General features: G+C 32.3%; 1 protein-coding gene across 1 annotated transcript in view; it reads right to left on the bottom strand.

Moving 5' to 3' along the window:
- Positions 1-18,183, bottom strand: part of dyl (transmembrane protein dusky-like) — a 56,170-nt gene extending 37,987 nt beyond the window's left edge. Inside the window, exons 1-2 of the mRNA XM_075306001.1 lie at positions 17,971-18,183; positions 17,514-17,656 (exon numbers count right to left, since the gene is read on the bottom strand). The gene's annotated coding sequence lies outside the window, so the exon portion shown is untranslated. The remainder of the gene's footprint in view (positions 1-17,513; positions 17,657-17,970) is intronic.
- Between the last annotated feature and the right edge of the window lie 1,994 nt (positions 18,184-20,177).

Raw genomic sequence — 20,177 nt, 5'->3', positions numbered from 1 at the left:
AAAAATATGTATAATTTTAATATTATTTATATTGCCGATTTTTTGAAGATTTTTAAAATGCAAGTGCCGATTGTGACGATTTTTCTTGAAATTTTATTGGCAGCCCTGAATGTAGTACAATTTCATTTTACTTTCACGCAGAGAAGGAATATGATCACTTCAAACCTGTTTCAAGAGCATAATGTTACTTTTTCACGAGTAATATGAAATATGTTTGTCGCAACCATGTACATTGTTTATCTGATTTCGTCGAATGTAACATTATGCTTTTGAAACATCAATTTTTTCTATATCGAATGCCGTGATTTGTAGCTGCAACCAAGATCTTATTGTACTTTAACCTTGACTCCATGTTTGGTTGTTCATTCAAAATATCATTGTTGTTAATACATCTCGTCTTAAATAAAGGTTAACATTTTTATGTCTACTTTTGTTTTGGCATTGATTTGTGTGTAGTTGATTTCAAATATAAAAGGGAATTGCGTTTGTCAAATTTTTGTTCAAAGAAATCAAGAAATCATATCTCCAATCATACACATGAGTATTTGTCCTGTAATAGAAATAGTTTTTTTATATTTAGCACAAGAAGAAGTATGAGCAAATATACGGTAGTATTAACTTTCCTCCTTTCCATGTAATCCAATCTTATTGAAAGGGAATGTTTTATGTGATACCGTTTCTAACTATTGTTGCGGTAATTCATTGTTGAGTGCTAGACAATTTTTACTCATAGTAAAAGTGTGTTTTGGTATAGGAGACGTTATTGGAGTATAATGATGTTATGCCTGATTGCTTGTAATGATACTTGTTATAAAGGTTAACGATGAAGGCGTATGGAAATGTGTATACGCAAATACTCCATTAGATAAAGTTTTTTTGTTGTATTTTTATGGGAAAAATATCGCAACGGTTGTACTAAACAAAGAGTTATTAGAAACAATTTGCAAAATTAAAGCAATCTGCGATGATCCAAATTGAAGAAGTAACTGTCTAAAATATTTTAGTGATATAACCATAGTTGTGAAAATCAGACCATGATACTTTAAAAAAAAAATATATACTTTACTCCCAAATGAAATTGTAAAGTATTTTCTGAAGAGGAAAATATAGGAATGATGGCTCTAATGTTTTTTCTTAAAGAGAAAGGATGTCATTGTTGAGTTAATAAAACTGTATATATGAAATCTATATCAATATTGTAATACTTTACTTTAAATTAAAGTTATTTTAACGAGGCTGTCAGACTCCAAGGCAAGACATTCAGTACTTAAAATTGGCATACAAATCACGGTTGCCACTCGTGCCATATAACACAACACAATACAACACAAAAATTCCAAACAAAACACTTATCCCAAACACTTATCCCAGTCGAAAATACTCGATGATAGGAGAAGAGTGATTTCTGGATTTTGCTAGATTGGTTACACCCTCAAAAAAATCGCTTCTGTAACATATACCCCAAACACATTCTGCTTCAAGCATATATATTTTCAGGATTGGTCCAATCAAAATATTGTTTTTATTGTTCAAACATATTATGTTTCACCTTACAATGAAAAAAATATTGACCTAATGTGGAAGATTATGTAACTTAAATTTTAGGACTCGAAATTTACGCAATGCTAAGGACAAAATTCTTTAAAATAATTACATTTTAATTAAAAGAAGGTTTATAATCCTTGCTTCAAAAAATTTTTTCATTAAATTTAGAACACAAATCTTGAAATTTTGCGTCCCTCTGTTGAAGTTGTAGATCGTTGAAGTAAGGCAAATGTTCCTTAAAATAAAGAAAACCATTTTTAATTTAAAGAAATCGTCTTTAACTCAACTGACATATTGAATTTTTAAATTTAAGATAAAAACGCTTTAAATATAACCTAAGACTTATTTTAAGGATTTGCATCTTTGGTTTAAAGTTTTTTTTTTTTTTTTTGCATTAAGAAAACAGTTTTTACTTTGAAGTACTTGGCATAATTTGGATTTTGAAACTGGAATTTGTTTGTACATGAATACCTTTATTAATATATCGCAAACAGAGAATAAAATTCGTTGAATGAGATCTGTATCCAATTTTAATTTTATCGATCCTAGATTTAAAGCCAGCGAGGTCCGTAAAAAATGTGTTTATTTTATCTTTGGCTCGGAATCAATACCAAAATCCTTAAAGGAAGGTCAAAATCTTTGGATCCAAGTAAACTTTTTTTTGAGTGTAGGCATACACTGGTTGAAAAACATTTTAATTGGTTACTTCCATTCTTTTACTTGGAGCATACCCTCTAGGTCTCCCTTCCTAAACACATATATATATATATATATATATATATATATATATATATATATATATATATATATATATATATATATATATATATATATATATATATATATATATATATATATATATATATATATATATATATATATATATATATATATATATATATATATATATATATATATATATATATATATATATATATATATATATATATATATATATATATATATATTTATATATATATATATATATATAGGCTAATTCTAATTCATATATGTATATAGGCTAAAGTTAATATATATTTGCCCCCAAGCATATAATATTTACAAAAACATATATTTATATCTATGTCCCACATATGTTATGCTAGTTTTTGAACATTATATTCTTGCACTGAAAAATATTGTGTTAAAAAATTTGAGTTCCAAACATATAATTTTTACACCCAAACATATGATAAACTGTCTTTTTCGTTCGTGTACCGTTCATTTTTTATGAGCATCTAGTTTTTTTGCCAAATTCGATTTTGAGCACTTTTTGCAATTTTCTTATATTTTTGCGCATGGCCATGGCTCCAAAAAGCTGTGATTTTTTCAGCAAAATTGTTGCTCTTGACTTGACCAACAAAATGCTGAATAAAAATTTCATTTTCATGCTCAAAACCCCAAAAATGTGGGAAAACCCCACTTATTTGGCCGATTTTTTCCATTTTTTGATTACAGCTATTGAAAATTTTACTAAACCATCAAAGGAAGAAATGTAGCCTATAAAATTACCAACTTCATACAAGTAAGTGATTTTTTGTTTGGAGTGAAAAAGTTGAATAATGCCTCACTGTGTAATCTATCAAGAATTGTAGAAAATTTTACCAAAAATCTGCCGAATCTACACTGGTAGAAAAAGTTTCGTTATATTAATGAAATGTGTCATTAAAATTGAGCCAATGAAAAAAATTCATTGATATAACGAAATTTTTCGTTATTATAACGAATTTTCTGTTAGTCAACGAAACGTTTCGTACTATTAACGAACATGTCTTAATGAAAATGTTTCGTTATATCAATGAAACATTTTCGTTGGTTCAATTTTAATGAAATTTTCTTTGTGTGTAAATATATTTATTTTGAAGTTTTTTTCATAATTTTTTTAGTTCATTATATATATTTTGCTCTTGAAACTGGTTTGAGGTGATCATATAGCAGTGAAAGTAAAACTACATCTCCTGAAACTATAACCAATAGACATATTAGTCCTTTCAACATTGAATTCTTCTTCTTTATTTTTCATATCCGATATTCGGATGTAAAGCGATCATACAATGTTACATTGTGTTTTTTTTTTTTTTTTCAATTCTCATTTTCTTATAGTAATTGTGTCAACTCTCGATTCTTAGCAGCATGTATTGTATTTGTTTCATCCCTGTATCCTGTCCAATCTTGAATGTTTTTAAGCCAGTACATTTCTCTTCTGCCTCTGCTTCGGCGTCCTTCAATATTACTTTTTAATATAGATTGTACAAATTTGTATTTGTCATTTCTCATTAGATGACCCAAATATGCGACTTTCCTTCTTTTGACCGTGTTTAGTAGTTGTCTGTCGGTATGCATTCGTCTCAGAACTTCCTGGTTTGTAGTGTGGGAAGTATAGGGTATCTTCAAGATTCGTCGATAAATCCACATTTCAAATGCCTCAATTTTTTTCTCGTCAGCACTTTTGATGGTCCAGGTCTCCACTGAATACAGTAGTACAGACCATATATAGCATTTGACGAATCGTATTTTCGTTGCGAGATTTAGTTCGTGGTTTGTGAGTGTCTTTTTGTATTTACAAAATGCGTCTCTGGCCATCTCCACGCGGCGCTTAATTTCGTTACTTGTGTTCCATTGGTCGTTTAATAGAACTCCAAGGTATTTAAAGTTTTTGACCCGTTCGACCATTTCACCTTTGGTTTTCAGTGTTGTTTCGTTTATACGCTGTTTTCGACTTACAACCATGTATTTTGTCTTTCTGATATTTATTTTGAGGCCATATGATTCACTTGTGTGTGTGAGTTTGTCTAGAAGTTTTTGTAGACCAGATATACTGCTAGCAATGATTGTGGTATCATCTGCATAACGTATGTTATTTATAATTTTGCCTTGCACCTTTATACCAATTCTTTCTCCCTCTAATGATTCCTGAAATATTTTCTGGGAGTAAATATTAAAGAGGAGCGGTGATAATATGCATCCTTGTCTGACTCCTTTAGATATTGAAATTTCCTCTGTCAGTTCACCATTTATTTGAATTCTTGCAGTTTGGTTCCAGTATAGATTTTGGATGCATCGAATTTCTTTTTCATCTATTCCAATATTTTTTAATATTTCAATTAATTTATCATGCTGGACTGTATCGAATGCTTTTTCATAATCTATAAAACCTATATACACATCTTTCTGAACATCTTTGCATTTTTGTACCAGCACTTGGATTGACAGTAAAGCTTCTCTGGTACCCATACCTTCCTTGAAGCCGAATTGGGATTCTCCCATAGCACTTTCACATTTGGAGTATATTCTCATGTGTATTATTCTTAAAAATATTTTTAAAGTGTGACACATAAGGCTAATAAGCCTGTATTCGCAGCACTTTTTGGCATTAGATTTCTTTGGTATTGCGATAAAGGTTGAATTTAGCCACTCGTTGGGATATTGACCTGTATCGTATATATAATTAAACAGTCGAACAATGAGTGATATGTTGTTTCCATCTATGAGTTTTAAAATTTCAGAAGGGATTTCGTCAGGACCGGTTGCTTTCTTATCTTTTAGTATTTTAATAGCGTATTCCACTTCAGATTTTGTGATTGGGGTTCCTGTTATGTTGGCACTCCAATTGTGTTCACATCTGGAGCGATGTTCATCGGTAAACAGTTTTTCAATATATATCTTCCATTGGTTCTTTATTTGTGATGTTTCGAAAATCGGTTGATTGTTCTCATCTATAAGCACTGCAGGTGATATCCTTCTATACACTCCGGAAGCTTCTTTAAGTTTTTTGTGTAAATTGTAGTCATCGTGTATGGACTGCAAATATTCAATTTCTCGGCATTTTTGATTGAGGAGATCATTTTTTGCAGCTCGTATTGCTATGCGTATTTCTTTGTTTATTTCCCAGTAACGTTCAAAGTCAACGTTTTTATACCTGCTTCGTTCCGCACGAAGCTCCATAATTTCTTCTGTCATCCATTCTTCTTGAGTTCTTCTATTATGACTTCTAAGATAACTTCTTGTTACATTAGCCATAGTATCTTTGACGTTGCTCCATATATTCTCTACATCATTTATATCGATGCATTCGAGTTTGTTGTTGATTTGCTCCTTCACCTCGTTTCTGGTTGATGGGTTATTGAGTGCCTCAGTATTTATCCTGTGAGATTTCTTATTTCCTTTCTGGATTCGTGCTATTTTGATTCGCATATTGAGCATCAATAAATTGTGGTCGGATGGTACATCAGCTCCCGGGTATGTAGAGCATTTCGTTACACAGTTTTTAAATCTATTGTTGATGAGTATGTAATCAATCTGATTACGAACGATATTCCTTCTGTTGTCTAGAGGTGATCTCCATGTGTAGAGTCGTCTGGGATGTAATTGGAAAAGTGTGTTGGTTAGGGTCATTTTAAATTCTTGGCAGAATTGAATCAGTCGGTCTCCTCTTTCATTTCTTTCGCCGAGTCCATATCTTCCTGTTACGCCATCTACTTCGTCATTGCCCACTTTGGCATTGAAGTCGCCTTGAATTATTGTTATTTCATTGAATTAAAATTCACATTGAATTAAAATTAAAAATATTAACAGTGGATCAAATAGGAAATTGAAGCAATTGAACACGTATTATCTTCAGAATGCAATTGCGATCATAAACAAAAGCATTTACAACATTTGACAGTAGAGTTAAATATATGAATGTGGGACCAATAGATATAGATTTGTTAATTTCAAATATAAAACCAATAGCACAAAATACACTCGCTCCCTCCTTTATGATCTAAAGCTCATGATCATCAATCATTGATTTTCACAAAAATTTTACCAATTGTGGTGAATTTCTGCCCGACTATTCCTCTACGGATTGATTGATGCTTATAACAATTGTCGTTGGTGACACTTTTTTCATGGCCTAATGCTGTTGCCACCATCATAGTAATCACTTTTGATGTTGGCCAATTGACATTTTGCGCTGAGTTTGTTTGACTGACAATAAAACTTTTCTGCGAAGCTTGGTATTGTGGAGGACCATCGAGTAATATCATGCGACAACAAACTCTAAGAAATTGCCTATCGTTTGTAATTGGACTTTTTTGCTTTACCCCCTTGATTGCAAGAAAGAAACGCGACAAGTTTTCTCTTTACCACAACCACCAATATTAAAACTGCTACAATAATCGCAAAATAATAATTATTATTGCACTTAACTTCATTCAATGTCAAGCGAAGACAAAAGACTGACTAAATATTCAAGATGCTCGGCCTCATTATTCGGCCTCAAAAAAATTGTTTCTTTACTATTAATAACTGTTTTATAATCATATAATAAAGATTTCATTAGAAAATATGAAAAGAAAGAAATAATATTAATTTTTTAGATTTATATGGAGCTTAAATAGAAAGATTGGAGTGATAATTTATTGTCAATTTGGATATTTTCGGATCCAAGAAATTGAATAATGACTTTTGCAATGAAAATTATTATTTACTCCCAAACACATTCTTCTTCAAGCATATATATTTTCAGGTTTTGTCCAAATAAAATATTGTTTGTATTGTTCAAATATATTATATTTCACCTTAGCCATATATATTTTGAAGGCGCCAATTGGTTACGTCAATTTTTCTACTTGCAGAAAAATTCCATAAACATACTTGTATTGGATTACAAATTACAAAATAGGTTTATAATTTATTTGAATATTAACTTTAAATTTAAAAAAAAATATAAAATTCAACAAGCAATCACGAACATTGACGTTTTACATATTCCTTCATGTTATCTCTTTCATTCGCTATATTTAGTTTTCATTTATACTCTCCCGACCTCTCTTTCTAAACACATATATGTTTATAGACAATTTTTAAATTAATAAAGGGTGATTCTTTTGAGGTTAGGATTTTCATGCATTAGTATTTGACAGATCACGTGGGATTTCAGACATGGTGTCAAAGAGAAAGATGCTCACTATGCTTTGACATTTCATCATGAATAGCCGAACGATCTGCCACAACGTCGAATTTTCAGTGAATGGGCCCTAGAAAAGTTGGCAGAAAATCTGCTTTTTTATCGACAAATTTTGTTCAGCGATGAGGCTCATTTCTGGTTGAATGGCTACGTAAATAAGCAAAATTGCCGCATTTGGAGTGAAGAGCAACCAGAAGCCGTTCAAGAACTGCCCATGCATCCCGAAAAATGCACTGTTTGGTGTGGTTTGTACGCTGGTGGAATCATTGGACCGTATTTTTTCAAAGATGCTGTTGGACGCAACGTTACGGTGAATGGCGATCGCTATCGTTCGATGCTAACAAACTTTTTGTTGCCAAAAATGGAAGAACTGAACTTGGTTGACATGTGGCTTCAACAAGATGGCGCTACATGCCACACAGCTCGCGATTCTATGGCCATTTTGAGGGAAAACTTCGGAGAACAATTCATCTCAAGAAATGGACCGGTAAGTTGGCCACCAAGATCATGCGATTTGACGCCTTTAGACTATTTTTTGTGGGGCTACGTCAAGTCTAAAGTCTACAGAAATATGCCAGCAACTATTCCAGCTTTGGAAGACAACATTTCCGAAGAAATTCGGGCTATTCCGGCCGAAATGCTCGAAAAAGTTGCCCAAAATTGGACTTTCCGAATGGACCACCTAAGACGCAGCCGCGGTCAACATTTAAATGAAATTATCTTCAAAAAGTAAATGTCATGGACCAATCTAACGTTTCAAATAAAGAACCGATGAGATTTTGCAAATTTTATGCGTTTTTTAAAAAAAAAAAGTTATCAAGCTCTTAACAAATCACCCTTTATATGCTTGCATGCACACATATTATATTTAAAAAAATGTTATGTCCCAAACATAATATGTTCTAACATATTAACATATATGTCGTAAACATGTCAGCTAGTTTATGAATATTTTATGCTTGCACTTAAAAATAATGTGCTAAAAATTTAAGTTCAAAACATATAATTTTTACACCGAAACATATAAAAAACTGTTTTTCCTGCACACAAACAATTTTTTTTCAGATTCAATCATAAAATTAATTGATCCAATTAATTTTTTAATTGAAATGTCTTCAATCACAAAATGATAGTATTAATTAATTAATTGAGAATTAAACAAGCATATACGGCCGTAAGTTCGGCCAGGCCGAAGCTTATGTACCCTCCATCATGGATTGCGTAAAAACTTCATCTAAACACTGCCATCCACAATCGAATTACTTAAGTTGCGGTAACGCTTGCCGATGGCAAGGTATCTTAAAACCTCCTAACACCATCTTCTAAATTGTATGTAAGTCCATACGTGGTATATATTAAATCAAAAAAGATCGATCCAATACGTATATAATTCAGTTTGACAAAGTAGACATAAAATTTTGACAAAATTTTCTACAGAAATAAAATTTTAACAAAATTTTCTATAGAAATAAAATTTTCACAAAATTTTCTATAGAAATAAAAATTTTGACAAAATTTTCTATAGAAAGAAAATTTTGACAAAAATTTCTACAGAAATAAAATATTAACAAAATATTCTATAGAAATAAACTTTCGACAAAATTTTGTATAGAAATAAAATCTTGGTAGATTATTTTTGGCTCGAGTGGCAACCATGATTATGAACCGAATAAAATTTGAACAAAATTTTCTATAGAAATAAAATTTTGACAACGATGAAAATTTTATTATGAACCGAATAAAATTTTAACAAAATTTTCTCTAGAAATAAAATTTTGACAAAATTTTCTATAGAAATAAAATTTTGACAAAATTTTCTATAGAAATAAAATTTTGGTAGATTATTTTTGGCTCTAGTGGCAACCATGATTATGAACCGATATGGACCAATTTTTGTGTGATTGGACCAATTTTGGTATGGTTGTTAGAGACCATGCCTAATTTGAACCGGATCGGATGAATTTTGCTCCTCCAAGAGGTTCCGAAGGTCAAATCTGGAGAATGTTTTATATGGGGGCTATATATAATTATGGACCGATATGGACCAATTCTGAGGCTCCGCAACCCAAACCTAGGGATCGGTTTATATGGGCGCCATATACAATTATGGACCGATGTGGACCAATTTTTGCACGGTTGTTAGAGACCATATACCAATACCATGTACCAAATTTCAGCCGGATCGGATGCAATTTGCTCCTCTTTGAGGCTTCGCAAGCCAAATCTGGAGATCGGTCTATATGGGGTCTATATATAATTATGGACCGATGTGGACCAATTTTTGCATGGTTATTAGAGACCATATACCAACATCATGTACCAAATTTCAGCCGGATCGGATGAAATTTGCTTCTCTTTGAGGCTCCGCAAGCCAAATCTGGGGATCGGTTCATATGGGGGCTATATATAATTATGGACCGATGTGGACCAATTTTTGCATGATTGTTAGAGACCAAATACCAACACAATGTACCAAATTTCAGCCGGATCGGATAAAATATGCTTCTGTTAGAGGCTCCACAAGTCAAATCTGAGGGTCCATTTATATGGGGGCTATACGTAAAAGTGGATCGATATGGCCCATTTTCAATACCATCCGATCTACATCGATAACAACTACTCGTGCCAAGTTTCAAGTCGATAGCTTGTTTCGTTCGGAAGTTAGCGTGATTTCAACAGACGGACGGACGGACGGACGGACATGCTTAGATCGACTCAGAATTTCACCACGACCCAGAATATATATACTTTATGGGGTCTTAGAGCAATATTTCGATGTGTTACAAACGGAATGACAAAGTTAATATACCCCCATCCTATGATGGAGGGTATAAAAAATACTTGATTAAAAAATTAATTGATTTCATTAGCAAATTTCAATTAATTTTTTAATTGATTCAATTAAATGTTTAATTGATGTCGATTGCAAAATTCAATTAATTTTTTAATTAAAAACGAAACTATTTTTAATCGCTATAGTATATTTCAATCACTTCCTATAACTATTTTTAATCCTTTTTAGTTTGATTCAAAAATTTATAGTTTCAAAAAAATTTCAATTAAGAACGTAAAAAATATCCATATTTTTTTAACTGTCTTAGTTCCGAGTTTGATTAAAAAGTTAATTGTATCAATTAATTTTTTAATTGAAAAATTTAAAAATGTCAATCATTGACTTAATTGACTTAATGTTTCTAGTTTGATTAAAAAATTAATAGTATCAATTAATTATACCCTCCACCATAGGATGGGGGCAGGGCTGCCAATAAAATTTCAAGAAAAATCGTCACTTTTTTCGATAAAAATCGTCAGTATAAATAATATTAAAATTAAACATATTGGGTAAACACAAAACAAAAGTATTTATTTCATATACAAAACGGAAAATTAATGTACACAACTATGCATTTCAATAAAAAAAATATTTAAAGAAATCAGTTTTGTATACAAAAATAAAATCTATTTTTTACTGTTTCTATTGCACATTCTGAGTAAATTAAAGGGTGATTTGTTAAGAGCTTGATAACTTTTTTTTAAAAAAAACGCATAAAATTTGCAAAATCTCATCGGTTCTTTATTTGAAACGTTAGATTGGTCCATGACATTTACTTTTTGAAGATAATTTCATTTAAATGTTGACCGCGGCTGCGTCTTAGGTGGTCCATTCGGAAAGTCCAATTTTGGGCAACTTTTTCGAGCATTTCGGCCGGAATAGCCCGAATTTCTTCGGAAATGTTGTCTTCCAAAGCTGGAATAGTTGCTGGCTTATTTCTGTAGACTTTAGACTTGACGTAGCCCCACAAAAAATAATCTAAAGGCGTCAAATCGCATGATCTTGGTGGCCAACTTACCGGTCCATTTCTTGAGATGAATTGTTCTCCGAAGTTTTCCCTCAAAATGGCCATAGAATCGCGAGCTGTGTGGCATGTAGCGCCATCTTGTTGAAACCACATGTCAACCAAGTTCAGTTCTTCCATTTTTGGCAACAAAAAGTTTGTTAGCATCGAACGATAGCGATCGCCATTCACCGTAACGTTGCGTCCAACAGCATCTTTGAAAAAATACGGTCCAATGATTCCACCAGCGTACAAACCACACCAAACAGTGCATTTTTCGGGATGCATGGGCAGTTCTTGAACGGCTTCTGGTTGCTCTTCACTCCAAATGCGGCAATTTTGCTTATTTACGTAGCCATTCAAACAGAAATGAGCCTCATCGCTGAACAAAATTTGTCGATAAAAAAGCGGATTTTCTGCCAACTTTTCTAGGGCCCATTCACTGAAAATTCGACGTTGTGGCAGATCGTAAGTCTATTCATGATGAAATGTCAAAGCATACTGAGCATCTTTCTCTTTGACACCATGTCTGAAATCCCACGTGATCTGTCAAATACTAATGCATGAAAATCCTAACCTCAAAAGAATCACCCTTTATTATCAATTTTGGTATTAAAACAAATTGAATTATTTCATTTTAGGTTATTTTTTTTAACAGAATATTTCATCCAATGAATTATTCTCCAGCTATAATCTAATTTTAGGCTTTTGCTTAAAAATGTCTACGTTCGCTGTGGAGTGTGGAAGAATCATTATTATCTGTACGAATTTTGACAAAACTCGAAAAGCCAAAGTACTCCACGTTTTGTTTCCGAATTATTTTCCCAAAATTTTTTAAATTTATTTTAAAATTTTCAAAAATTTCTTCAAAATGTAAAAGCTTTAACTCCCTAAACTATGTGTCTAAAGAACGAAGTTAATATGGATGTTATCGTAAAAATCGGAAAAAATCGGAATTGTCCATTTTATGAGTAAAAAATCGTCAAAATGCCGATAAATCGGCAAAATTGGCAGCCCTGGATGGGGGGTATATTAACTTTGTCATTCCGTTTGTAACACATCGAAATATTGCTCTAAGACCCCATAAAGTATACATATTCTGGGTCGTGGTGAAATTCTGAGTCGATCTGAGCATGTCCGTCGGTCCGTCTGTTGAAATCACGCTAACTTCCTAACGAAACAAGCTATCGACTTGAAACTTGGCACAAGTAGTTGTTATTGATGTAGGTCGGATGGTATTGCAAATGGGCCATATCGGTCCACTTTTATACTCACAAAGAAAATTGTTTAAAAATTTAGCCAAACCAAAACTTTTTCACTGACATAATGAAAATGAAAACGCTCATTAGTAGTATGAAACTTCTCGTTAAAAAATCAAAAATCAAAAGCCAATTTGACTTCATTTCAAATTATGGAATCGAGCAGAAGTATACCAAATTGTATTTAAGATATAATATTTATAAATCAAAACTCTCCAAATTGAGGAATAACTTCTAACTCCACTTGTGTCTTAAGTCTTTTGATTTTGTTTTAAATATCTTCTAATTTTTATATATTCCTACACTGAAAAAAAACATGCCCAGTTCCAAAGATTTTGTCTTTACTTTAAAAAATTTGGTATTGATTCCGATCCAAAGATGCGGAGAATACAAGTAAGGATACTTTTAAGACACAATTCTCATTTAAATTTGGGTTTTGTGTACTTGTTTCTAGGAAGTAAATTTAAAATTTCCCTTTCTCAGCTTTTTTTCTTCATATGATATCAAAAAAAAACGAGTTAACACAACCTAATTTTCCAAATTAAGACTTGACTTTCAGTTGAAATTATGCTATGTTTCAAGTAAAATACTTCTTTAAAATAAAGTTTTGAACGATTATGATACCCATTTTTAAGTCAAATCACTTAATTAGAAGGACAATACGACTTCATTGAAAAGTTTATCGACTTTTGGACTTTTGGACAAGGAAGAAAACGTTATATTAGAGAAATGCGTCTTCTATGCTAAGCAAAATTTGCATTCGTATTTTAAAGACATGAAATCTTTGACCTCACGACAATATTTTTTCAGTGTAAATCTCTTAACGATTAAAATGCGTCTCAGGGTTGCCATTTTGGTCCAAACGGAATTTAAAAAGCAAACTTTAAATTTGGGCCGAAATTTGAAAATTGGTTCGCTGGTATGAATTTGGAAAAATGTTGGCCCAAAATAAAATTTCGTTGTGGCAACGCTGACGCTTATTCTGCAGAAGAGAGTATATAGAGTAAAATATATTGGTGGGAGATTTGATTGTTGTTTGTGTTTAAAGCAAGCGGCATTTTCGTCGCCATGGTGCTGGGATATATGTGTGTCGTGTTATTTACTTGTTGTTTTATATTGCAGCAGGTTGATGCTAAATCTCCAAGAGTTTCTACTGTTGCTGCATAAAGTAGAGCAGAAATGTGGTTGGTGTTTATTCAAGTTGTTGTTGCCACAATTGCAGTGCGATGATCAGGCGCACACTTAATTATTGGTAGTAGGCTGACTGGCTAGCTAACTTGAATAGATTTTTTTTAGTGGGAAAGTTCCCCTCTCTTCTACATAGTTCACATGTTGAATTGATTACAAGCTTTAATATGGCGCCTTCAGGTTTCAGTGGAAAAAGCATTGCAATCGCAACAACACCAATACTATAATTTAGACTGTAGCATTTTCCAATGCCAGCCGATATGATCGCTGTCTTCGTCTTTTTATGAGTTTTTCTGCATCGCATTACAACAGCGTCACATCGGATAGCACTTTCGTTTGCACGATACTAAAACAAAGATATCCAACATCATCGGTGAGCAAAAAAACACATGCACATACTATAACAACAATACATAGTGAAATAAAGACCACATCTGAACCGGCAGAGCAACCAACGATTTCACCGAATCTTCATTCGAGTGTAAAAATCAACAAAACTAACTAGACAATTGACAGAGCGCAGTTAGATCAACCAACAGTGCTTCCCAAATCCAACATAAAGTTTTCCACAAGATTACAATGAAAAGAAATCGTATCAGTGGGGCGGCTGTGTAAACTTAATGAAGAATTTATCAATAAAAAATTAGAACAAAAATGCGTTTTTATTGCATCTTGTTAAGAATTTTAGATAACAATTTTTGAAGTTTGAAAAGAATAATATTAAAAATACAACAAATTTATATTTCTCTGAAATAAAATTGTACCCAAAAATGGCAATAGGAAATTTTTTTCTAATATGAAAATATGTATTTTTCCCTGACACCAAATTTTTGGGTTAAATGAGCCTAATTTTAGGAAGGTAATTTTAAATTTAAACGAAGGTAATATCTATGAATAAACTAACAATTCACAAAAAATACTTTTGACTGTACACGAAGAAACATACTTAAGTCAAGCGACTATCGATTTTATTATAAAGTATTTAATAAAGAATTAATAAATTCGAATTTATAACAAGAGTATCAATGATTATCATATTGGGTTAGTTTAGGTATAGTGGCAGTCCGTTAATTTTAGGCTCACTTAGACTATTCAGCCCATTGTGATACCATAAGTGGTGAATGATTTCTCTTCTCGATGAGTGCTGGCCGATTCTGTGTTTAGCTCAATGACAAGGGATCTCGTTTTTATAACCGTACGGCGTTTCACATCACGGTGAAACCACTCAGAAAAGCTTGGAAACACTTGTAGATGTCACCAGCATTACTGAGAGGGGATAATTCACCTTGTTTACAAGGTGGGCACACTAGTCAATTTAATTCTATTTTAGTTCATGGAATTATTATGTTGTGAGAAAGTTTCCTTGACTTTCATATGTACATATGTACGTTAGTTAAATTAACTAAAAAAAAGAGAGAAAAATTATATCATATTTTTTTTTTAATTTTACCAATAATGTGCTCATCTTGAACTACGAAATTTTCTTCAGCAAATGAAAAAAAATTTCTTGAATTTATCAAAAAATATTTACTTAGTTTTGTGAAATCGGCGTGACATCTGCGTTTATAATACAGTTTAGTTAACATTTTCTAAAAATAATCTAAATTAAAAGCAGAGGCAAAAATTATACACAAATGAAGCAGAAAGATTTACAAAATTCGTGTCTCCCACAAAAAAGTTCAGAATTTCTTAAAATTTGTTAATTTTATCAATAATGTGCTCATCTTGAACTTCGTACGACACTAAAAATATTTTTGCAATTTTGAACTACGAAATTTTCTTTAGCAAATGAAAAAAAAAATTCTAGAGTCTATCAAAAAATATTCACTTAGTTTTGTGAAATGGTTTGTAATACTATTTAGTTTTCTACAATTAATCTAAATTTTCTAAAAATAACCGAAATTTAATTGCTTGTGGGTTCGCTGATTTTTGAGTGCATACTAATCATTGCACCACGGTGATACCTACTGTTTCAAGTGCTCTTACCGACCAGAGAAAATGCAGTTCTTATTACTCGGGAATGTAGACGAATATTGGAAGTCTTATAAATCTACACAATTGTGTTACACACAAAAATATTTTCTTCCAAACGAAATTTTGGAATATCGTTTACAATTTTGTTTGGAAGAAAGATACAGAATTTTTATTATACACGGTTGATGTCTTTTGTCGGATTTGAAATCATATTAATGGAGTCGTTCTCTTCTATAATACATAGAACATATAAATATATTACATTTGATTTTATTATATCATATATATCGCAAAGAGAATCGAACCACTACACAGAAAAATTTTTCACCAAAATATTTCCTTATAAAATTTTAATTGAATCTCCAAACATTTTATTGAAAATTTAATTGATTCAACCAATATTTTAATTAGAACAAAACACCAATCACAAAAAATACATAGTATCAATTAATTTGTTAATTGGATCAATTAGGTTTTTAATTGACTTTGCTGATTGATACTATCATTTCTGTGATTGAAGACATTTGAATTAAAAATTAATTGGATCAATTAATTTCATGATTGAAAATTATAATTTTGTGTGTACACATCCCTTTTCAAAGTAAACGCTCTATCATCTAGGCCATGTATGCAATTTATAGACTTGATCGCAAATCACACACAAACATATTGAATGGAAACAAACAACATGCTACCGTTGCAAATGTATCCTATTCATTCAAACTTTTGGGTAGTACGAAAACGAAAACATTATAATTTTACAAAAATTCCAAAAATTTTCGTAAGGCTCAGTTTGAGATGTATGGTATTGAGTAGTACCATATTACATTCCTACGGGAAATGAACCAGTTTAATTGTAGTCAAAATGTATGAAAGGGATCGGTCAATTTAACATGGGTATGTCATTGACTGGGTAAATTTACACTTTAGGAATTGCCTGGATTCATTCCAAAATATTCGTCCTGGGACATTTTAATAGAACCACCGTAACAATGAAAGTGTTAACTTTTAATTTTTGTGATGGACTATTTTTGGTTAACACTTTTCATTGATACGAAAAACCTTCCCCTTATGTGTCATGAGGTGTTTTAGGATCTAAGTAAATGGGTAACCAAAGTCTATATTTTGTATTCTCTAAAAGATTATATTTTTTTCTTTTAACCAAAATGTTTGAGAAACTCTGAAACCAAGTGAAACAGTTTAAAAGATGATCGAACATTTGTCAAACGACATCCATAACAATGCTACTCGCACAGGCAAGACAAGACGGTACATTAATGACCGACTATCATTGTCATTATCAACAACAGCGACATCAAACATCAGCCTCATCTTCAGTAAAGCAGATACCATCAAATGAGCCAACAACAAAATCAGTTGCAACAATCAACAGATTCAATACGAACAACGTAGCAGGAGAAACTGTGGCGATTGTTGAAAATCCACACGTTAGAGAAACTCCATCAAATGCATCATCGTTATCGTCATTAACAACAGCATCCGAATCACTTTCCAAATGGATTCATTTTGGAAATTGAAAAGAGACCGTACAACTAAATAGCAAGATAAACAGGTTCAAACAAATTTGAAACAATAATTGTGTTTCGTGGAAATATATGTCCCAAATTTATTACACGCTCCTAAGTTTTGAATAGATCTAATTAAACTTCAATTCATTGATCGTACTTGATATTTCACTACTTTGTATTATGTTTACCGTTTGTCAAAACTTTTTTTTATTTTCAAATTGTGCCTTACCTTTGTGTGTTTGTTAATATAATCCTTTATAATGAATTTATGGTTATATATGAATTTGAATATAATCCGTTACAAATGGCACGCTTTAATATTCTCAATTCAACAAGGTGATTTGCGAAGTTATCTGCTGTCGCTCTGGTGCTCTGCAAGTAGTTTTATTTAATTTTATTAATATTTTGTTAACATTTGTTTCCAACAAAGCACAATACAAATTTATTTTATTTTCTGAATTTTTTGAATATATTTAATGTTGTAAAAATATTTGATATTTTTGTGTTCTATTATCTTTCAAACTGAATTTTAATAATTTGCCCTTTTATTTTGGGTTTAATTCGGAACACAATTTTCAACACTATTGGAAGAAGGCTATGTGTATTTATTCGTTTTTTGTTTGTTTTGCTGCCTTATTGTTGTCTTGTTTTTATTTTTAAGATTTATTTATTGTCTAAAATATTACCGTTGTAATCAATTCACTAAGAACTTTGTCGTTTATAATATTTCACTTAATTGTATATTCGTTTTCGTATTTCTTCTGTTTTATTTTTTCCGCTTTTGTTCAGGATTTTTATTTTTTTAAAGATAGTTTCTATTTTGTGTTACGTCGTTTGGTATTGGTTTGCTCAAGATTGCTTAGGAAGCACCTCTCTTCGGACGAACAGTTTACACGCAAATGCGGCACTGCCATTTTGATAACATGATTTTATATCGCGTGAAAGTTTGTTGTGACCTCCTTCTCTGCCCTCAACTTTACAGCTAAGCTTACATGTTGTTTTCTCTTAAATGCCATAAAGTCGAATTCTCTTTTTCAAACAAGATTCTCTTCATTTTTGTTGGTTTTAGTTTAAGCTATGACATGTGAAGATGTAAGCAAACATACCCATAAGAGAATTACATAAACACATTTGCCGATGAACGACGGATTGTATTCAGGGTTAAATTAAATTTTATAAATTTTACAAAATTAATGTATCTTAAATTGCGAGTAAGTTGGATTAGATTAAGTTGATTGTCGTGACTCAGAGAAATTTTCGCGAATCACCCGTGAGTCGTAAGTCACGCTGATGGCACCAGCGTGGGTATGCGTGCCCTTCTCACCAGTTGGATTCGCATACAATTTTAGTCACAACTACACAGAAAAAAAATATCACCATAATATTTCCAATTAAAAAGTTGATTGAAGTTGAAAATTGTATCAATTGTTGTTTTTTTTTTCTCAGCTTAAAGCCATGCATTGACTAAACTACAAGTGTAGCTTAACCAACAGAGGAAAAGTATGCTTGTCAAATTTATTTGGGCAAAGCCCTATAGACTGCAAGATGGTTGGATGTACAGCTGTTTCGGAATTACCACATTCCTCATCAGCATCCTCTACTTGCAGCAAAACTATCAACCAATTATCAGAATAAATTAAACTTGAACCTCCCGAAAAAGGGTTTGATAGTCGGCTACTGCCTAAACAAATTTGCCAGCATATCTCTTTTCCTTTGCCAAACTCAAATCATCGATTTGAATGTAGGAATGTGGTAATTCCGAAACAGCTGTACATCCAACCATCTTGCAGTCTATAGGGCTTTGCCCAAATAAATTTGACAAGCATACTTTTCCTCTGTTGGTTAAGCTACACTTGTAGTTTAGTCAATGCATGGCTTTAAGCTGAGATCAAAAAAACAACAATAACGATTGAAGAGAAGCCAACAATAACAAACAAAACGAATTGTATCAATTAATAAATTAATTGAACCGATGTGGACCAATTTTTGCATGGTTGTTAGAGATCATATACTAACACCATGTACCAAATTTCAACCGGATCGGATAAAATTTGCTCCTCCAAGAGGCTCCGGAGGACAAATCTGGGGATCGATTTATATGGGGGCTTCTCTTAGAGGCTCCGCAAGCCAAATCGGGGGATCGGTTTATATGGGGGCTATATATAATTATGGACCGATGTGGACCAATTTTTGCATGGGTGTTAGAGACCATATACTAACACCATGTACAAAATTTCAGCCGGACCGGATGGACTGATAAGGACCACTTTTGGCACGGTTGTTAAATATCATATACTTCCACCACGTACTAAATTTCAACCAGATCGGATGAATTTTGCTTCTCCAAAAGGCACCGGAGGTCAAATCTGGGGATCGGTTTATATGGGGGCCATATATAATTATGGACTGATATGAACCAATTCCTGCATGGTTGTTGGATACCATATACTAACGTCACGTACCAAATTTCAACTGAATCGGATGAATTTTGCTCTTCCAAGGGGCTCCGGAGGTCAAATCAGGGGATCGGTTTATATGGGGGCTATATACATTTATGGACCGATTTCGACCAATTTTTGCAGTGGTGTTTGAGGCCATATATTAACACAATGTACCAAATTTTAACTGAATCAGAAGAAATTTGGTCTTCCAAGAGGCTCCGGAGGTCAAATATGGTGATCGCTTTATATGGGTGTTATATGTAAATATGGATCGATGTGGACCTATTTTTGCATGGGTATTTGAGACCATATACTTACACCATGTACCAAATTTCAGCCGATGAAATTTGCTTCTCTTAGAGGCTCTGCAAGCCAAATCGGAGAATGGTTTATATGGGGGCTATATATAATTATGGACCAATGTGGACCAATTTTTGCATGGTTGTTAGAGA

Source organism: Haematobia irritans, chromosome 4 (genome assembly GCF_050003625.1).
Source record: "Haematobia irritans isolate KBUSLIRL chromosome 4, ASM5000362v1, whole genome shotgun sequence".
Taxonomy (NCBI): Eukaryota; Metazoa; Arthropoda; class Insecta; order Diptera; family Muscidae; genus Haematobia; species Haematobia irritans.
Note: the sequence above shows the minus strand (reverse complement) of the source record. Positions and strands in the feature narration are given on the sequence as shown.